At 43.7% G+C, this 20,892-nt stretch overlaps 1 protein-coding gene across 5 annotated transcripts in view; it reads right to left on the bottom strand.

Moving 5' to 3' along the window:
* Positions 1-20,892, bottom strand: part of HOMER1 (homer scaffold protein 1) — a 1,117,839-nt gene that overhangs the window by 329,939 nt on the left and 767,008 nt on the right. The window lies entirely within an intron of this gene.

Genomic DNA, 20,892 nt, shown 5'->3' with positions numbered 1-20,892 from the left:
GCCACCAAAACATCTCTAGGCCTTGCTGACTGTCCTTTGACCAGCCGCCCTGTTCTATGCACCCAGTTGAGCTCAATCATTTCAGGGCTCCCTTCGTCCAGGATATCGGCAACATTTCTTGAATTACTGCTTTTAAGTCTTTATCCGGTACAGATTCCAGCAGCATTTTCACCCTTATATTGATCCTCTGGGATCTATTGTCAATGTCCTCCATCTGAATCTCGAGAATCCGTGTGGCTACGTCCAGCCTCTCAATGGCTTCACTGTTAGCCGTAGTGTCCTTATCTACTTCTTGGAGGCCTTTTTCCAGGAGGTCAGTCCTCTCCCCCAGTTGTCGCATCTCTTGTCTGATCTCTCCTAGGGCTTCATTTAGGTCGGCACGCATAAGTTGGAATTGCTCCTGAAAGGTTTTCGCCAGGTTAGTTTGCAGGGCATGCAGCTCCCCCAGAATTCTTGTCTTGACATTAAAGTCGAGTCCTCCATCCTCCCCTGGGTGTGACCTTCTCCGGACCCTTCTCAGTTGTTCCCGGCCCCATCCTTTATGTTCTGCACGGGCCACATTGCATGGAAAGTGCCCGGGGTGTCTCCTGGGGCTTGGGCTGTTTTCCCCCCTTTTCCTCTGGCTTTTGTGGTCATGGTCCCTGCCCTTCCCCTCCTTTGTCCTGCTATAACTCTCCTCCGGGTGCACCCGTAGCCAAACCACGTCTCACTGGACCTTCTTTCTGCTGTAGTATTTTGAGCTTTGTCAGCCCTGTACCCCCCCAAATCGGGCTTTCTCACGTCGAGCCTCTTGCACCTGCTCCTTTATCTTATTATGGGATCTGTTCACCTGGATACAGCCTGATCCTCATTTACCTCCCAACTGGTCTCAGTGATCCCACGTAGAGTGCGCCGTGATCGAGGCTTCGGTGGCAAAGTGGTACACTGTATATTCCGCCGTCTGCTATTTGCGAGACGGACTAGCTTTGCTGGTTGCTGCCCCTAGCAGTCCACCAATAATTCCCCACCGGCTTGGATTGCTTCGCCCTTATGTTGCCTCATATGTTGTACAGGCCCAGGAGTCGTATTAATCCCTTGTGGGCAACAGGGGGAGGGCCATCTCCGGTCCCGTGGTGGGTATACCCCGGTCCCCTCCTGTCTCGAGGGAGACTCTGTCTTGCCTCCCTGTATTTTGTGCTTTGACTTCTTTTCCTATTGTGGGGGGGCGGAATAGCGCTCGCGCAGTCCCTCCGCCGCAGGATCACTGGCCCTGAGTCACCCAGCAAATGGGGGCCCCGCGCCCCTGCGCGCACTCACCGGCCTCTCTTCCCGCCAGCTCACTGTTCCTCTGTGGGTCAGGAAGCGCCGACTGGCGATGACACCTCCTCCACCGCCGTGCCTGAGCTCCTTACCCACGCTGGTCCAGCCGGCTACCCTCAACCACTACGGCCATCTAGGTCCCGGCACTGCAAGTCCCCCTCTCCTGTTGGGATCTGCCAGTGTTCGCGGGTCCCACTGTTGCGCCGCACTCCTCCGCTGGTGCGGCTTCCCCGACTTCCTCTCACCACTCTTCTTCCACCGCTGGAGGCTTCCCGAAGCCACAATCCCCTCAACTGCCCGGCGCTCCGCTCAGGAGGGAACCAGCCAACCCACAGGACCGCGTCCAGCACCAGCTCCGCTCCCGTTCCGATGCCTGATGACCCTCGGGGGCGCACCTTCCCGCCAGATATGGCCTCTTCTCTGGGACTACTGGGGCTCCCGATGCAGCGTAGGTCCGCCCGCTCTTTCTGCCGCGTCCTCGCCGGGCTCGCTCCTCTCCCTCTCCATCTCTCGCCAGGCCACTTCTCCTTCTTTGGTTAATTCTGCCGCCGAGAACCGTGCTGTCCAGTTGAACGATAACGCTGTCCTCCGCCCGTCTCCCCCGACACCCGGGGGTCCTCTTCACCTCTTTTTGAGTCAGCTAGTGGGGTGGTGGGCACCTCGCACCAGACGGGGTTCGGAGAGCGTCGTCAGCACGGCTACTCTGTGCTGTCGGCCATCTTGGAATCATAGATTTGGATTTTGTAACCTTTTTGCCAGTTTTTATATCGGTTGGTGGCCATCAGGGCTTCAGCACAGTTGGTAGTGGAGGGGAATTGGAGGGCCTTTCTTTTTGCTTGTCTCATGATGAGTCTTTTCTCTGAGGACCAGATTGTTACTGTGATGAGCCATGGTTGATGTTTTGCCTCCCTTTTTTTGGACTTGGTACGGTAGCAGTAGCGGGCAGTAGTCCGTAAGAGCTATAGCATTGTTTTGCTTATTCAGTCTTTTGGCTTGGCAGTAGCTGTTGGTTATATCGTTAATTGCTGTGGCTTTCATTCTCAAACGTGTTCCCTTGGCGTTAGTCTCGATGTTAGTGGGCATAGATGGACGTGAGGGATTGCTGATATGTGAGGTAATCGCCCAAGTTGTTCTCAGAAGATTATGGTCGCTGTGCACGGTGCGGATTACCTCAAAACCGATGACATGAGTTAGAAGTTCTCTAGAAATATATACATGATCTAGAGTTGCTTGCCGTCCTGCTAGTTCCCAAGTAGGGATAACCGGGTCAGTGATTTTGTTTAAAGACTGTAGGTTGTGCAGGTCAAAAGACTCCATCAAGTTGGCCCACTTCTTTCCTCTAGACAACGCACCTTCTGGCGCTGCTCTAGTGTTTGCCTTTGACAAGGGAAGTTGTTTTTCCCGTGCATTTGCAGTTCTTTTTAAAGCTATTTTGGAGTTCAAATCCCCGCAGATGATTATACTGTCAATTGTGTCATCATTTCTTGCCTCTTCAAGGATCTCTTCAATCTTGGAGATAAATGTCTCTGTCAGAAGTTCCTTCGGGTTCCAGTAGATGTTTATCAATAAGTATGTTGTGCCTTTCTGTTGATTTGTAGTAGGTTGGGATGAGTATCATCGGATCGTAGTGGCCAGAATATGAGGGTCTTCTTTTACAACTTTGACTAGTTGGAGATTGCAGCCTATTCGAATTGTTGTTAGTAGACCCGCCCTAGGTCTACCCGCAGGTCCTCTCAGGGCTGAGGAAAAGGCGATCTCGAAACCACCGATTGTAGGTTTCTTTAGCATCCATACTTCTTAGAGACAAAAGATGTGGAATGTTCCTAGGTTGATGTCAGAGGTGTATGTCAAGTGAGAAAAGCATTGGGTGTTCCATGAGCCAAGGGTCAGACAGGGAGCGTCCTCCGTATTTGATAACGGGATGGACTTGTCTATGCTTCTCTGTCTTACTGCTGGATGCTAGAATCGTGGTTTAGCAGTTAGGGCTCCTGGGAGCCAGGCCCATTGATTTGGTTCTTCTTTTAAACAGATCAGTTTCTGATCGTTCACTGGATCCACATGTCTCTGCTTGGAGATGTCCTGGTCGATTGTAATGTTCCAGTTTTTTTGCGGGCCAGGCGGCACTCGTTCGGTTTCCAATTAACTCAAGCAACGATCTCTGTTTCGAGTCCTTGATGAAGAAAGTTGGTTGTTCCTGGTTGGTCTCGATGTTCTTTTGTGCACCGTGGTTTGGCTCTTTCTCGCATGTCTGTCTCTCGTTCTGCTGCGGGGAGTTCTTCTTTCAGTCGAGTGGGCAGAACGATCTTTGTATTTATTCCACTAAAAGTTTCTCCTATTTGCTGGTTTCTTGCTTTGATGGTTTTTCTTGTCTTGGGTTTTACGTCGATAGCCAGAGATAGATCTGGGGGTTACAGACCTGTGACCTTGTAATTTCACTTTTAGGTTACGTTGGTTACCGTGAGACGGAGATTTCCTCGAGTCGCTTGTCTCGTATTCTTTTAGGTCGTATCCCAGAGATCTTAGTTTGTTTTTAGCCTCAGTTAGTAAGATCTTTGTGGCAGGAGATTGAATGTGAAGATAAACACTGTCCACGCACTTCTTGTCTGAAAATTCTACGATCAAGATCTCCTCTGATGTGAGGTGTTTGAGTGCTGTGACAAGGTGAAGAATGGCCATGATGGTTTTTCTGTATAGAATAAACAAAGGATCTTCTTTCCAGATGCATTCCAGGAGAAAAGTACAGGTTTTTGTAGTTCTTTCTGAGAGTAGTAGCACTGCTCTTTGGTTTCAACGGTGTTACTTTTCTCCCTGTTTGAGTGCTCGTGTTTTAGCTTTCTGGACGACCTTAGGCTCGCGTCAGCATGATTTCTAGTCGGTTTGGCCGCTCTTTCACTATAGTTGGTTTTAGGTCGTATTTCAGGGCTCGGTCTTCGTGAAGTGTGGCGCATTTTCAGGCTTCTATTTAGATGCACTCTAGAGCTCCATCGCGTGGGGTTCATTTTCGGCGAGTCAGGCTGTGACTTGGGTTTAGCTTCTCTCGTCGGTGTCCCTCTGTTGGGAAAGCGTGACTCGGACTTTGGTCAATGGGTTTTATTTGAGTTTCTTGCTGGAGGGTATTCAGTTGGCCTTGGATCCTTGTTCTTTGCAAGAAGTTTTGATCTCTTTTCTTCAAGAGTGAGGAAGATCGGGCTTGGGGAGTCTAGGACTGGAATTTTTTGGTCCGGTTCGTCGTGGCTCTGAGAAAAGGTATCTCGGTTGGCCTTTCTTTTGCCTCTTGGTGGATCCTTCAGTTCCAAGCCATCCATATCCTTGGAGGCAGGGTTGGAATTTAAAGCGGCATCTATCAATTCACTTTCCGTAAGTGACCGGACACTGCTTTCTGAGTCCTGATCATTGTCAGAAGGAATAGGTGACCCACTGACTTGAGAACGCAGAGTAAGATCGATGGGTTTTGTCTCAAAGGGCTTGTTTTAGTGTGGAGAGAAAACTAAGCTCAGTAGTTTTAGTTCGAGCTAGTCGTCTGTTCGGAGTCGTCAGAGAGATCCCTGCAGGTCTTTCGGTATCTTTTTGAATTGATAGGTCAGTAGACGTACCGCGCATCCGTTTTTTAATGGTTTCCGGATCGGGATTTTCAGCTTTATTAGCTTTGCTGGTTCTTTGCCCGTTAGATGTTGCTTTCCCGTGTAGATTATACTGGTCTCCTTTAACTTAGTTAAGGGTAAGGTTGGAAGGCCTGCCTCCACCAGTTTTGCTTGGTCCTGACCCAGAACTGTACTGGTTACTGTAGGGTGGGCCTTGAGTTTGGACTCTTTCGGGGCACACCCTGTAAACAGGAACGTTTTAGCAGTGGTCTCTTCCGTTTGGGTAGTGATCGGGCGTTTCGCTGCAGTTTCCAGTTGCTCAGCTTTTGAGAATGCCTCTTTCGTAGGGGGTTTGCCGCTGTCTTTTGTAGTGATGTACCCTTCAATAAAGGAGATTCTTGTTTGGATATATGCCATTATCGTCAGTTGGTCAGTTGGTCTTTAGCTGTGTCATTGAGAGCTTCATAAAGCTTGGTGAAAGGGGGCAATGTGAATGTTAGAGTTGACATAACAGAGAACAAATCTGGTCTTTTTGAAGGGGTAGAGGGACCAGTGTCAGCCGTAAGGTCATTCAGTCTTGATGATTTCCTTGGGGTTTTAGTGACTATTGGAGTAGTTTGGGAATCAAGGCCGACCATGGTATTGCTGGCTGTTATCAAGACTGGGTTGGTGGGCATCACACTAGCCGGGTTCTTAGGAAGAGGAAGGTCTGCAGCCTTGTCATGTTCCAATGCCTCATGAACAGGCAAAATATAAAAGCTTGAGTTTGAGATTTAAGCCGAATTTGATGTTTTCTGAGAGCTTTCTGGCCGTCTTAACGAGTGATCTTCCGGTAGATACGTCTGTGTAGGGGAAGACTGCGTTGTTAGTTGGTCTGACGTAGTTTTTGTTGGTTTAGGTTGGGGCCTTAACCCCTTCACTAGTGGGGGGCTTCCAGTTTCCTTTGGCAGATCTGACTTCAGATGCCATCTTTTCAGGAAGGCTATTTTCTACAGAGAGTCGACTCGGCTTCCTGAATCTGGGCCGAGCCCAGGTGAGCGAGGGAATTTTGGCTAGGATCGATGGACGGCTCCTGGCACGTTCCTTCTAGTAGGTCTGCGTCTGACATCTCCCCTTTTCCTTCAGCTTGTATTTTCCTTTTTTTCATGGAGAAAAAGTTGGCGAGGGATTCCGTTGTTGGTGTTCTTGATGACTTTGATGGAACCAGATGAGCTTTGTTTTTCACTTTGGATTTTTTGTGGGCTGTCAATTTGTCAAATTTCAGCTCATGTTTTGACTGATTTTGGAAACGGTCCATTATAGGCAGCATTGGTTTCAGGGGGCTCGTTAGCATGCCTGGAGTTGGCATAGAATGTTGCTCCTTTGGGTTGGTTGGACGTAGGGGAGTATTTTGAAGATTAAAGTTGGCAATGGATAATTCTATTTCGTCATCTGAATACTCTATTGTGGAGTAAGAGCAGTCATCAATTGTGTGGTCCTGGGCACAGCTATTTGGAGGGCTGGCCAGGTCCTCCTGGATAGGAGCGTAGTGGATGTCTGCCTTGGTAGACTCCTTAGCTGAAAGGAGTGCTTGCTGAGCCTCAGTACCATTTGCCAGGGGAGGGGGGGAAATTGCATCCCCTTCCCGAAGGTTGGAAAGCGGTTTCTTGTCGTCGGCCGCTTCGAGTGTCTTTATTATATTGCTAGAGTCAGGAGAATTAGAGAATGTTTGAGCCGACTTTAATTGTCGGTCAGGGCACGGCCTGCCAGTCAAATCTGATGCGAGTTCAAGCTCCCGGTGGAGCGGTGCGATGCATGAAGCCTTGCGTTCCTGTGCCAGGTCTACTGCTGACGCGTGCGTTGCTTCGGTTGAGCAGTTCCTCCGGGACTCCTCCTTTGCCCCCTCATGTTCCTCCGACGACCGGCCCGTGTCAACAGAGCCGCTCGCCGCCTTCGCAACGAGCTGCAGGTTGAAGGTACCGCGTCGGCCAGGTGAGAGGGCTAGCGATGACAGAACGGACATCGTTGTTTAACGCTGGAGGGAGACGGAGATGGATTTATTGTTCCTTTTTCTTTGCTATCTGGAGGATCATGCAGTGTGAGGTCTTTAGGCAGGGTTTCGTAGGCTGGAATGGCCATGTCAGGCGTTGCCATGTCATTGCGCAAAGTTGCAACCTTTGCTTCAGTTGGCTTGGGTTCCAACCATATTCTGTCTTCAGGATTCGATGATGATGCCTTTCTCAGGCGTGGCAGCGGTTTCAGCGGACTACGATGTTCCAAGCCGCTGTTATCACTCCGCGTCTGTTGGCTTCTCAGTCAGTGACCTTCTTCACCATTCCGCCGGGCGGGCATTATCTTTGCCAGCGAGCTGCTGGGCGGCCACGGACTGCCACAGACTGTGAGCACCTCAGTGAGCAGCTGCGTGGCTCGGATGGGGTTTTGAAGGGAGTTTTGGTCACGCCTCAGATCTGTGCCGTTACAGGTATAGTTATACCTGGCTTAGAGCGTTATAGTTATCTCCTAATTAGAAGTCTGGGTCAAAGGGTGGAAAAAGATATCGCACCCCGCAGTCCCTGGACTTTGGATAGTGTAGATGACCAGCACTGAGAGGTGTGTGTACAAGGAATACGCCTGGATATGGTGATGCTTACCGGTGGAGGCTTCGTCCAAGGAAATTTGCTTGAAGATCAGGCTGGCATGCCGCAGCAAAGCAGCAAACAGCCAAACAATGTCACAAAATGAAGGATAACGCGGTCAGGCTTCACGCCGCAAGGGTGTGTGGGATCTCCTTTATCCCAGCACTTCCTGAAGGGGCGGAGCCTACAGTAGTCCTTGTAGCAGCAACGCTCGCTCTCTTGCAGAGGGGCTTGCAGGAGTCTCCAGCGAGTTCACGAGGTATTCACTGGCTTTTCAGCAGCAACAGCCAAACAGTGTCACAAAATGAAGGACGCCCTTAACGCGGTCAGGCTTCACGCCGCAAGGGTGGGTGGGATCTCCTTTTATCCCAGCACTTCCTGAAGGGGGCAGAGCCTACAGTCATCCTTGTAGCAGCAGCGCTCGCTCGCTTGCAGAGGGGCTTGCAGGAGTCTCTGGCGATTTCACAAGGTATTCACTGGCTTTTCAGCAGCAACAGCCAAACAGTGTCACAAAATGAAGGACGCCCTTAATGCGGTCGAGCTTCACGCCGCAAGGGTGTGTGGGATCTCCTTTTATCCCAGCACTTCCGGAAGGGGGCGGAGCCTACAGTCCTTGTAGCAGCAGCGCTCGCTCGCTTGCAGAGGGGCTTGCAGGAGTCTCTGGCGAGTTCACGAGGTATTAACTGGCTTTTCAGCAGCAACAGCAGCAACAGCCAAACAGTGTCACAAAATGAAGGACGCCCTTAACGCATGGTCTATGTACATGCATTGCTATGTAGCAATGTGTGTATATTAAAAAAAAATCATAATTATAATTATTTTTATTACCGAGGATTCCCAGTCTGACGACAGGGAATATTCAAGCATCTGAATCTATGAAAGATCCAATGCTGGAGAAACATTCAAGCTAAGACCAAAAACCCAAGGATTGTTCTATAATCTAAATTTCCAATCATTGAATGTAACATGTTTTACTGTATGTTATAATGAAACTGTATGCAAACAAAAGATACTACAACTGAATTTCAGGAATTAACCTGGCTAAAGCCAGATATTGAGTAACTAGCCTAGAGGAAGCCATTGTTTGGCAAAGCAAGAGGCACGTGCACCAAGAGGATATTGTTGGCTGTTTCTTACTGCATTGTATGAAATGGCTGATTATGATTGCACAAGTACACATCTCATAATTATGTTGTAACCACCTCAAACCAAGTTACTTGATTAAATAAACACTTCCAGTAAAACTATCAAGGAACAGAATAATTTTATGAATGACTGATCACAGGCATTGAGTGCACAAGTGTGAGGGGACACCCTTTCATTTGTTGCACATATTTAAGTATGGCCTTTTGTAAGCAAATGTCTCAGTTATATGTGATTTAACCTTTATGTCACCCTTTCACCATCCCTCTCTCTCCCTAAATCACTTGTTCTAATTTAAAGGCGCCCTTTATAAGAAATACATTTGATATTTGTAATGCTGTTCAATGTAGGTAGAGCTGTACTTGTAGAGGACTACAAGAGATTCATTCAAAACCTTCCAGCCATCACCTCTTGTTTTGCTTATAGAGTTGTCTCCCAAACCTACCAATAAATACAAAAATACAAATACATTTAACCATGAGCTTGCCAGTGCCTCAACAGGGTTACATAAGGTGTCCAATATTTCCAACATGTACAAAGAGAAATGAATACAGTATGCACACCAAGTTATAGAGAAAGATTCTTATAATGCTAATAGAGATTTAGTGAGGTGCAGAGGAGAAAAACACTGCCTTGACACTAGGTAGTGGTACATAACAAGAAAAATTGAAGTGTCCACGGGCTGTGGAACACTTGCGTCCCCTGCACACACAGGTTATTGCCAATGGCAATCAGTAATTCACAAAATATAGATCATGTTCTTAGGGATCTACTTCAATGTTCTAATTATAACAAATTGCTTACAGAGCAACGAAAAAATAAAGATGAAACTCAACATATAAAATGTGTTTGGAATAGCTGGCTAATTCGTCACCAAATGGGGTTTACTCTAAGGGTCATAATCACTTATACACTTTCTTAGTCTACAGAGGTAGTAATCATAAAGTCACTTAGTTATTGATTTCAAAAAGCAAAAGATTTATTGATGCATGCCCGTCTATATTCATCAATATTACCAATTGTTGATCATCATATAGTGCCATGACTTCAATCAAACAGTGTATTCATTTTTGATACAGTAGAGGACTAACTACTGTACAACTAGCTCAATGTGTTTTGTGAAATAATATCCCTTCTTCAGGAGCAGAATATTCTATGTTATCAAATGTCAAATTTCAGTTTTTTCATAATTTCATAGTTTCTTAGTTTCAGTTCTTCCGGACAAACTGTTTCCCTTCAAAACAGAAAAGATACGGATGCTTTTAGTGCACTATACATCCATTGCCATAAACATAGCAACATATTTTAACTAAAAGTGTCTCTACCTCTCATCCGTGCCCCTTTTGTATATTTCAGGCAGGAGTAATCAATTTTCAGAATGGGAGACCCCTGGAATCCGGTAATATGGTCTAAAAGGTTAACTTGAGCTGGGGAGTACTAGGAAAATAATAGGATATATATACTGAAATTAGCATGATACCATTTATAACACTTTAAACTAAAGAATAAAGATTCAGGAGGGATGTCTTCCAAAACAAGAAGTAAGAGATTCTCAATTATTTCTATATATGTATTGGACTCACAAACTGTAGAGCTTGAAAAAAAATTGAAAATGATGTTTCACTCACCCCTTCAAAACTAGGAAGTCTGAGTGTCCAGTAGTCAGTCCGTGACTCCCGTGTTAGGAGAAGTCAGTACTTGACAGATTGGCGCAGCGCAATGAGGGCTTAAATCATCACCTACAAGTACAAAGGGCGATTATGTCAACCCTTTTCAAGTCCCCATGATGAAAGGATTAAATTATGTCCAACTGGACAGAGAAAGAACCTTAGGCCAGAGCGGTCTTTAGAGCTTCTTACCTCTCGGCAGCTCGAAAATGTTGATGGCCGGTATCCGCGGATGATGCGGAACGCGGGTGGCCCGTTTTAATATTCAAATGTGGCGCCGGCGCACGTCGGCACAATGACGTCAGATGTGAAAATCTGATGACATCACGCGGTGCGCATCCCGCACCGCGTCACAATACCAACTTCATACCAGTGGGTTGCAAATCAGACATACGCTGTCTGCATCATTCAAAATTAATTCTTGGCCCCCAGGATGCGGTCAACCCTTTACATGATGTAAGTCCTATCTCCATATAGGATAGGGAGTAATAATTGTTTGAGCTGCAGTTAATGCAGATTTAGAGGTTACCAAAGGGAATGTAAAGTAGTAGTTATCTTAACTGCAGATAATGCAGAACAGAACTTTACCAAAGGGGCACCTCTGCTCACAATCTTGACACATTCATGTATTCTTATAACAGTGTAGTATCCTGAGCGCATCATGTAACAATACCGTATAGTCACAATTATTTCATAAGTGGAGACAGAGGAAATTGCTGAAATGTGAATGTTGCTTTCCACACATGCTTTCCAAGCCACTTGCACAGGTAATAAGTCCACTGGTAATAATTCACAATGTGAACAAAAAAGTAAGTCTATAGTTTAATGTGGAAATTGAAAAATGTAGCATAATCAGATCATTCAAAAGAGTATGTGTCCACTATGACTATAGTTAGTTCATGTGGAGTAGTCAGTCACAGATGGCCCATAGAACAAGTCCTCACAATATTGGCAAAAGCACGTTTGGGGTCACATTCACAGGTAACTACTTACAGTGTAAAAATAAGAGAATAAGTATTTATTCAGATAGTGTGGTAGGACAAATATTCCATAATCAGATCGTTCAAAAGAGAGTAAGAACCCAATAAGGCTATAGTTTGTTCATGTGGAGTTGTCAATCACAGATGGCCCATGAAACAGGTGCTCCCAATATAGGAAAAAGCATTCAGCACATTCATAGATAGTGTAACTTAGTTAAGCCAGTGAGGATATGTGTGCATCCTAGGTAGTATTTTTACTCATAGGAACGCTCCTAAGTGGAAATCTTCGTTCATTCCATATGGGTACATGCTGTCCAATTTGTCTATCCAGTACAGCTCGCATTGGTCCATCTTTTTTGCGTGATTACCGCCTCTTGAGGCTCTTTGTACCACCTTTAAGATTTGATATCTCAGTTGCGCCACTGTGTGTTTTTTCTCATTGAAATGTCTCGCTACTGGAGACCGTTCGTTCTTTGTACGGATGTTACTCTTATGTTCATTACATCGCTCCTTCATCTTACGCTTGGTTTGTGCAACGTACAAGTACACATCTCATAATTATGTTGTAACCACCTCAAACCAAGTTACTTGATTAAATAAACACTTCCAGTAAAACTATCAAGGAACAGAATAATTTTATGAATGACTGATCACAGGCATTGAGTGCACAAGTGTGAGGGGACACCCTTTCATTTGTTGCACATATTTAAGTATGGCCTTTTGTAAGCAAATGTCTCAGTTATATGTGATTTAACCTTTATGTCACCCTTTCACCATCCCTCTCTCTCCCTAAATCACTTGTTCTAATTTAAAGGCGCCCTTTATAAGAAATACATTTGATATTTGTAATGCTGTTCAATGTAGGTAGAGCTGTACTTGTAGAGTACTACAAGAGATTCATTCAAAACCTTCCAGCCATCACCTCTTGTTTTGCTTATAGAGTTGTCTCCCAAACCTACCAATAAATACAAAAATACAAATACATTTAACCATGAGCTTGCCAGTGCCTCAACAGGGTTACATAAGGTGTCCAATATTTCCAACATGTACAAAGAGAAATGAATACAGTATGCACACCAAGTTATAGAGAAAGATTCTTATAATGCTAATAGAGATTTAGTGAGGTGCAGAGGAGAAAAACACTGCCTTGACACTAGGTAGTGGTACATAACAAGAAAAATTGAAGTGTCCACGGGCTGTGGAACACTCGCGTCCCCTGCACACACAGGTTATTGCCAATGGCAATCAGTAATTCACAAAATATAGATCATGTTCTTAGGGATCTACTTCAATGTTCTAATTATAACAAATTGCTTACAGAGCAACGAAAAAATAAAGATGAAACTCAACATATAAAATGTGTTTGGAATAGCTGGCTAATTCGTCACCAAATGGGGTTTACTCTAAGGGTCATAATCACTTATACACTTTCTTAGTCTACAGAGGTAGTAATCATAAAGTCACTTAGTTATTGATTTCAAAAAGCAAAAGATTTATTGATGCATGCCCGTCTATATTCAGCAATATTACCAATTGTTGATCATCATATAGTGCCATGACTTCAATCAAACAGTGTATTCATTTTTGATACAGTAGAGGACTAACTACTGTACAACTAGCTCAATGTGTTTTGTGAAATAATATCCCTTCTTCAGGAGCAGAATATTCTATGTTATCAAATGTCAAATTTCAGTTTTTCATAATTTCATAGTTTCTTAGTTTCAGTTCTTCCGGACAAACTGTTTCCCTTCAAAACAGAATAGATACGGATGCTTTTAGTGCACTATACATCCATTGCCATAAACATAGCAACATATTTTAACTAAAAGTGTCTCTACCTCTCATCCGTGCCCCTTTTGTATATTTCAGGCAGGAGTAATCAATTTTTAGAATGGGAGACCCCTGGAATCCGGTAATATGGTCTAAAAGGTTAACTTGAGCTGGGGAGTACTAGGAAAACAATAGGATATATATACTGAAATTAGCATGATACTATTTATAACACTTTAAACTAAAGAATAAACATTCAGGAGGGATGTCTTCCAAAACAAGAAGTAAGAGATTCTCAATTATTTCTATATATGTATTGGACTCACAAACTGTAGAGCTTGAAAAAAAATTGAAAATGATGTTTCACTCACCCCTTCAAAACTAGGAAGTCTGAGTGTCCAGTAGTCAGTCCGTGACTCCCGTGTTAGGAGAAGTCAGTACTTGACAGATTGGCGCAGCGCAATGAGGGCTTAAATCATCACCTACAAGTACAAAGGGCGATTATGTCAACCCTTTTCAAGTCCCCATGATGAAAGGATTAAATTATGTCCAACTGGACAGAGAAAGAACCTTAGGCCAGAGCGGTCTTTAGAGCTTCTTACCTCTCGGCAGCTCGAAAATGTTGATGGCCGGTATCCGCGGATGATGCGGAACGCGGGTGGCCCGTTTTAATATTCAAATGTGGCGCCGGCGTACGTCGGCACAATGACGTCAGATGTGAAAATCTGATGACATCACGCGGTGCGCATCCCGCACCGCGTCACAATACCAACTTCATACCAGTGGGTTGCAAATCAGACATACGCTGTCTGCATCATTCAAAATTAATTCTTGGCCCCCAGGATGCGGTCAACCCTTTACATGATGTAAGTCCTATCTCCATATAGGATAGGGAGTAATAATTGTTTGAGCTGCAGTTAATGCAGATTTAGAGGTTACCAAAGGGAATGTAAAGTAGTAGTTATCTTAACTGCAGATAATGCAGAACAGAACTTTACCAAAGGGGCACCTCTGCTCACAATCTTGACACATTCATGTATTCTTATAACAGTGTAGTATCCTGAGCGCATCATGTAACAATACCGTATAGTCACAATTATTTCATAAGTGGAGACAGAGGAAATTGCTGAAATGTGAGCATAATGCTGTTAATAAAATGTTGCTTTCCACACATGCTTTCCAAGCCACTTGCACAGGTAATAAGTCCACTGGTAATAATTCACAATGTGAACAAAAAAGTAAGTCTATAGTTTAATGTGGAAATTGAAAAATGTAGCATAATCAGATCATTCAAAAGAGTGTATGTGTCCACTATGACTATAGTTAGTTCATGTGGAGTAGTCAGTCACAGATGGCCCATAGAACAAGTCCTCACAATATTGGCAAAAGCACGTTTGTGGTCACATTCACAGGTAACTACTTACAGTGTAAAAATAAGAGAATAAGTATGTATTCAGATAGTGTGGTAGGACAAATATTCCATAATCAGATCGTTCAAAAGAGAGTAAGAACCCAATAAGGCTATAGTTTGTTCATGTGGAGTTGTCAATCACAGATGGCCCATGAAACAGGTGCTCCCAATATAGGAAAAAGCATTCAGCACATTCATAGATAGTGTAACTTAGTTAAGCCAGTGAGGATATGTGTGCATCCTAGGTAGTATTTTTACTTATAGGAACGCTCCTAAGTGAAAATCTTCGTTCATTCCATATGGGTACATGCTGTCCAATTTGTCTATCCAGTACAGCTCGCATTGGTCCATCTTTTTTGCGTGATTACCGCCTCTTGAGGCTCTTTGTACCACCTCTAAGATTTGATATCTCAGTTGCGCCACTGTGTGTTTTTTCTCATTGAAATGTCTCGCTACTGGAGACCGTTCGTTCTTTGTACGGATGTTACTCTTATGTTCATTACATCGCTCCTTCATCTTACGCTTGGTTTGTGCAACGTAGTAGATGCCACATGGGCAACTCAAGGCATAGATTATGGATTTAGTGTCGCAGGTTACATAGTGTCGAAGTTTGATTTTTGCACCCGTTCGAGGATGTCTCACGTAGTTACCTTTTGTGATGTTGTTGCAGTTATTACAATGTAGACACGCAAAGGTACCTACTTTTTTAGTTTGTAGCACTCTTTGTTGTTCAGCTTGTATGTGTTCTGCCTTCACCAATCTGTCTCTAAAGTTCTTTCCTCTTTTATAGGCAATTAAGGGTGGTTCTGGGAAAAGCTCCTTCAATTGTGGATCCAGTTGTATTGTCCTCCAATTCTTTCTGATTAGTCGAGTGATATGGTGACTTTGGCTGGAATATTTTAGAGAATATAAGAATGGAATCTCTTTTAATCAGAAAGAATTGGAGGACAATACAACTGGATCGACAATTGAAGGAGCTTTTCCCAGAACCACCCTTAATTGCCTATAAAAGAGGAAAGAACTTTAGAGACAGATTGGTGAAGCCAAAACACATACAAGCTGAACGACGAAGGGTGCTACAAACTAAAAAAGTAGGTACCTTTGCGTGTCTACATTGTAATAACTGCAACAACATCACAAAAGGTGACTACGTGAGGCATCCTCGAACGGGTGCAAAAATCAAACTTCGACACTATGCAACCTGCGACACTAAATCCATAATCTATGCCTTGAGTTGCCCATGTGGCATCTACTACATTGGACAAACCAAGCGTAAGATGAAGGAGCGATGCAATGAACATAAGACTAACATCCGTACAAAGAACGAACGGTCTCCAGTAGCGAGACATTTCAATGAGAAAAAACACACAGTGGCGCAACTGAGATATCAAATCTTAGAGGTGGTACAAAGAGCCTCAAGAGGCGGTAATCACGCAAAAAAGATGGACCAACGCGAGCTGTACTGGATAGACAAATTGGACCGCATGTACCCATATGGAATGAATGAAGATTTCCACTTAGGAGCGTTCCTATGAGTAAAAATACTACCTAGGATGCACACATATCTTCACTGGAATAACTAAGTTACACTATCTATGAATGTGCTGATGCTTTTTCCTATATTGGGAGCACCTGTTTCATGGGCCATCTGTGATTGGCAACTCCACATGAACAAACTATAGCCTTATTGGGTTCTTACTCTCTTTTGAACGATCGGATTATGGAATATTTGTCCTACCACACTATCTGAATAAATACTTATTCTCTTATTTTTACACTGTAAGTAGTTACCTGTGAATGTGACCCCAAATGTGCTGACGGCTTTTGCCAATATTGTGAGGACTTGTTCTATGGGCCATCTGTGACTGACTACTCCACATGAACTAACTATAGTCATAGTGGATACATACACTCTTTTAAATGATCTGATTATGCTACATTTTTCAATTTCCACATTAGACTATAGACTTACTTTTTTGTTCACATTCTCAATTATTACCAGTGGACTTATTACCTGTGCAAGTGGCTTGGAAAGCATGTGTGGAAAGCAACATTTTATTAACAGCATTATGCTCACATTTCAGCAATTTCCTCTGTCTCCACTTAGGAAATAATTGTGACTATACGGTATTGTTACATGATGCGCACAGGATACTACACTGTTATAAGAATAAATGAATGTGTCAAGATTGTGAGCAGCGGTGCCCCTTTGGTAAACTTCCGTTCTGCATTATCTGCAGTTAAGATAACTACTACTTTCCATTCCCGTTGGTAATCTCTAAATCTGCATTAACTGCAGTTCAAACAATTATTACTCCCCATCCTCTATGGAGATAGGACTTACATCATGTAAAGGGTTGACCGCATCCTGGGGGCCAAGAATTAATTTTGAATGATGCAGACAGCGTATGTCTGATTTCCAACCCGCTGGAATGAAGTTGGTATTGTGACGCGGTGCGGGATGCGCACCGCGTGATGACGTCAGAAGTTTACATCTGACTTCATCGCGCTGACGTGCGCCGGTGCCACATTTGAATATTAAAACGGGCCACCCGCGTTCCGCATCATCCGCGGATACGGGCCATCAACATTTTCGAGTTGCCGAGAGGTAAGAAGCTCTAAAGACCGCTCTGGCCTCCTTTCACCATGGGGACTTGGAAAGGGTTGACATAATCGCCCTTTGTACTTGTAGGTGATGATTTAAGCCCTCACTGCGCTGCGCCAATCTGTCAAGTACTGACTTCTCCTAACACGGGAGTCACGGACTGACTACTGGACACTCAGACTTCCTAGTTTTGAAGGGGAGAGTGAAACATCATTTTCACATTTTTTTTCAAACTCTAGAGTTTGTGAGCCCAATACATATATAGAAATAATTGAGAATCTCTTACTTTTTGTTTTTGAAGACATGCATCCTGAATGTTTATTCTTTAGTTTAAAGTGTTATAAATGGTATCATGCTCATTTCAGTATATATATCCCATTATTTTTCTAGTACTCCCCAGCTCAAGTTAACGTTTGAGACCATATTACTGGATTCCAGGGGTCTCCCATTCTGAAAATTGATTACTCCTGCCTGAAATATACAAAAGGGGCACGGATGAGAGGTAGAGACACTTTTGGTTAAAATATGTTACTATGTTTATGGAAATGGATGTATAGTGCACTAAAAGCATCCGTATCTTTTCTGTTTTGAAGGGAAACAGTTTGTCCGGAAGAACTGAAACTAAGAAACTATGAAATTATGAAAAACTGAAATTTGACATTTGATAACATAGAATATTCTGCTCCTGAAGAAGGGATATTATTTCACAAAACACATTGAGCTAGTTGTAAAGTAGTTAGTCCTCTACTGTATCAAAAATGAATACACTGTTTGATTGAAGTCATGGCACTATATGATGATCAACAATTGGTAATATTGCTGAATATAGACGGGCATGCATCAATAAATCTTTTGCTTTTTGAAATCAATAACTAAGTGACTTTATGATTACTACCTCTGTAGACTAAGAAAGTGTATAAGTGATTATGACTCTTAGAGTAAACCCCATTTGGTGACAAATTAGCCCGCTATTCCAAACACATTTTATATGTTGAGTTTCATCTTTATTTTTTCCTTGTTCTGTAAGCAATTTATGTTATAATTAGAACATTGAAGTAGATCCCTAAGAACAAGATCTATATTTTGTGAATTACTGATTGCCATTGGCAATAACTTGAGTGTGCAGGGGACGCGAGTGTTCTACAGTCCGTGGACACTTCCAGTATTTCCAACATGACCATTTATGAATTCTGACAGAATATTCTGTCCTCTGTTCCAAGATATGAAAATGTCAGTTCTCTCCGAGCATATGACAATTTAGACTGTTGCAGCAAGATAAAATTGCTGAGGTTTGGCTTGCACAAGTGGCAGGGCAGCATTTTTGGAGATAATTGGTCTCTTGATCTAGTGAGTAAATGAAGAGGATTCAGCTAATTTGCCTCTCTCAAGTATGACAGCCACCACACTGACAAATGCACTGAGGCCCCAACCCTTTGGTCTAAAGGAATTGGGGAAATCGGTAGCAACGGAAGCCTTGTCCAAATCAGTACATGCAATCACACTCCCTAGCACATCCTCGTAGACCACAATGCACAACTGCAGCAAGAGCCCTTTTCAAGGTGAACAAAGTCTTTGATTCTTTAACTTTGAATACAAAATAGTCTAATCTATCGACCCATTAACGCTCTGATCCCTGTTATCAATGGCCTCTTTGAGAACTTCCCTTGGTCATATGACTGGCTCGACCTTGAAGGGTCTTGAAAGAACCAACATGTGACATGGACCTCTGATGAAAAGCGCTTGCTTGCCCTCCATGTCTTGTCAAACATCTGACTCTCAATGGGGGGGTGAATGCAAAGAATAATTAGCTAACAAGTGTGGCAGGAGCAGAGTGCCTTGGCAGCGAGCCATACGTTTTGTGACCCTACTCTAGGAATAAAATCTAGCCAATTGCTGATTGCTCCACTCAATGCTATTTCTCCCCCTCAAGTGTTCCCTCTCTGCCCTGCTACCCATATACATTTAAGCTGCTCGCCTAACCCTGCACTCTACGTGTAACCCCTTGAGTGACTACCCTTTGTGCAGCACACCATTACTTCTCAGCTGGTTTGCGCTTTATACACCCAATACATACATATAAGGAATACATTTATCTGGACGAAAGTTTGGAAGTGAGCTGGTGGACGGAAGCACAAAATAAACAAAACAGTTCCTTGCAAGTCATGCATCAATTAAACATTTAAGACTAAGCGGCTTGTCATGAGAGCTTTAGAAGTCGGATAAATCTGACAGAATAATGTTAAAGCCAAACAAAACTACCGTTTTTCCACCACACATAGGTACTGTCATCTTTCCAGAGTTGTCATCGATCCCTTATGTCTCTAATAAGGGTGTCATGGATTCAGTTAACACCAATCCAGGTTAACACTGCCATTTGCAAGTAGAAATGTTTGAAACCAGCATTGCATACTTCCCAACCCTACAGATTTAGGCAGTTTTTAAGCAGTACTACCGCCTACAAATTTCAGTGACAGATCCTACTGCTTGTTACAGTGGCAGGTAATTTATGTGACTCTAAGGCAGGCTCCAGGACAAAGCATGCAATACATTAATTAGTCTGTCTATACAGTGGACTGGTACGTGATTACTGTGATTAGACTCAGACCAATCCACTGACCTGACAGCTCATTGACTCTGTCCTGCACTCTTGCCGGGACAACCCTTAGAATTATACATTTTTTTATATTTCAACATCTTTCCATGTTGTGCTGTTTGATGGGTTGGGTATTTTAAAATGCTTCAATGGTGCCAACAATGTATGTTTAGTATTTTCCTGTGATGTCATCGTTATGGGAATTATTATTTTTGAAACTTAAAAAATCCTACATCTTTTTGGTCACAGAATGTTGGCAAGTATGCCACTGTGAGACAATCATTTTGGCTTCTTCAAAGGCACTGAACAATTTGCCAAGTAGTCACCTTTTGCCAGACACTGCCATTATATAGTCAAATCATTGGCAAGGTATGATGAAACAGGGGTAGAAAATGAAACAATCCACTCAGGTGCAACCCACATCTACACTATTATGCAGCAAGGCCACTTCCTGCTTACTCTTACTCTTATGTCATGGTGCAGTCAGTGGTGGAATGGCCAAGAGGGAACTCTGTAGATTTCATGGTGGGCCTCTGCGCCACTTGCGTGAAACCCTAGTTTTCTTCGATTGGCCACTGTCCCAGTTATCCCACCCCTTTCTTACATCTCTCCCATTCCCATATTCCTTTGAAGTATGGAATTTCTTATAAAGTTGTCAGTATGCTATTCCTCGCTGTAAGCAAATTTAATATTTTGTGTATGTGTAACTCGCTCACAGGGTGTAGAAAGGGGCCACTTTGAGAAACATTTCCAGGGCCCCTTTTAGTTCCGAGACCAACCCTGGCGTAGGTACTGCGCAGCACTCCGTTCTGCGTAAATCATTTACAAAGCAGAACGTTGCAAGCAGGCAAATATACGCAGCACGAAATGTTTGTAACGTAGTGCTTAGTCCAGTCGACCCCACTCGCTCTATGCACAGGACAACAGCGGCCCGAAAGCGGCCAAAAAGAAACAGTGCGCAGTGCGCAAATGTAGGCCTGCGTGATGACACATTATTTATTATTCAAAATGAAAATATGGTGGCAATGTCGATGCTGTAGGTGGCGCTGCAGCTCAACGTTTCTTAATTTATCAGCAACTAACGCTATCTGTTTTTCCTGGAGTGAAGGGCCTTATTGCTCAATTTCCGTTGCACAAATGCACATTGTACCATGAAGGAATACGTTCGTTTTTACTTCCATTCGAGCAAATACATTTCCACGAAGTTGCCACATTACGTGTTTATTAC

Source organism: Ambystoma mexicanum, chromosome 6p (genome assembly GCF_040938575.1).
Source record: "Ambystoma mexicanum isolate Mex_15411 chromosome 6p, UKY_AmexF1_1, whole genome shotgun sequence".
Lineage (NCBI taxonomy): Eukaryota > Metazoa > Chordata > Amphibia > Caudata > Ambystomatidae > Ambystoma > Ambystoma mexicanum.
Note: the sequence above shows the minus strand (reverse complement) of the source record. Positions and strands in the feature narration are given on the sequence as shown.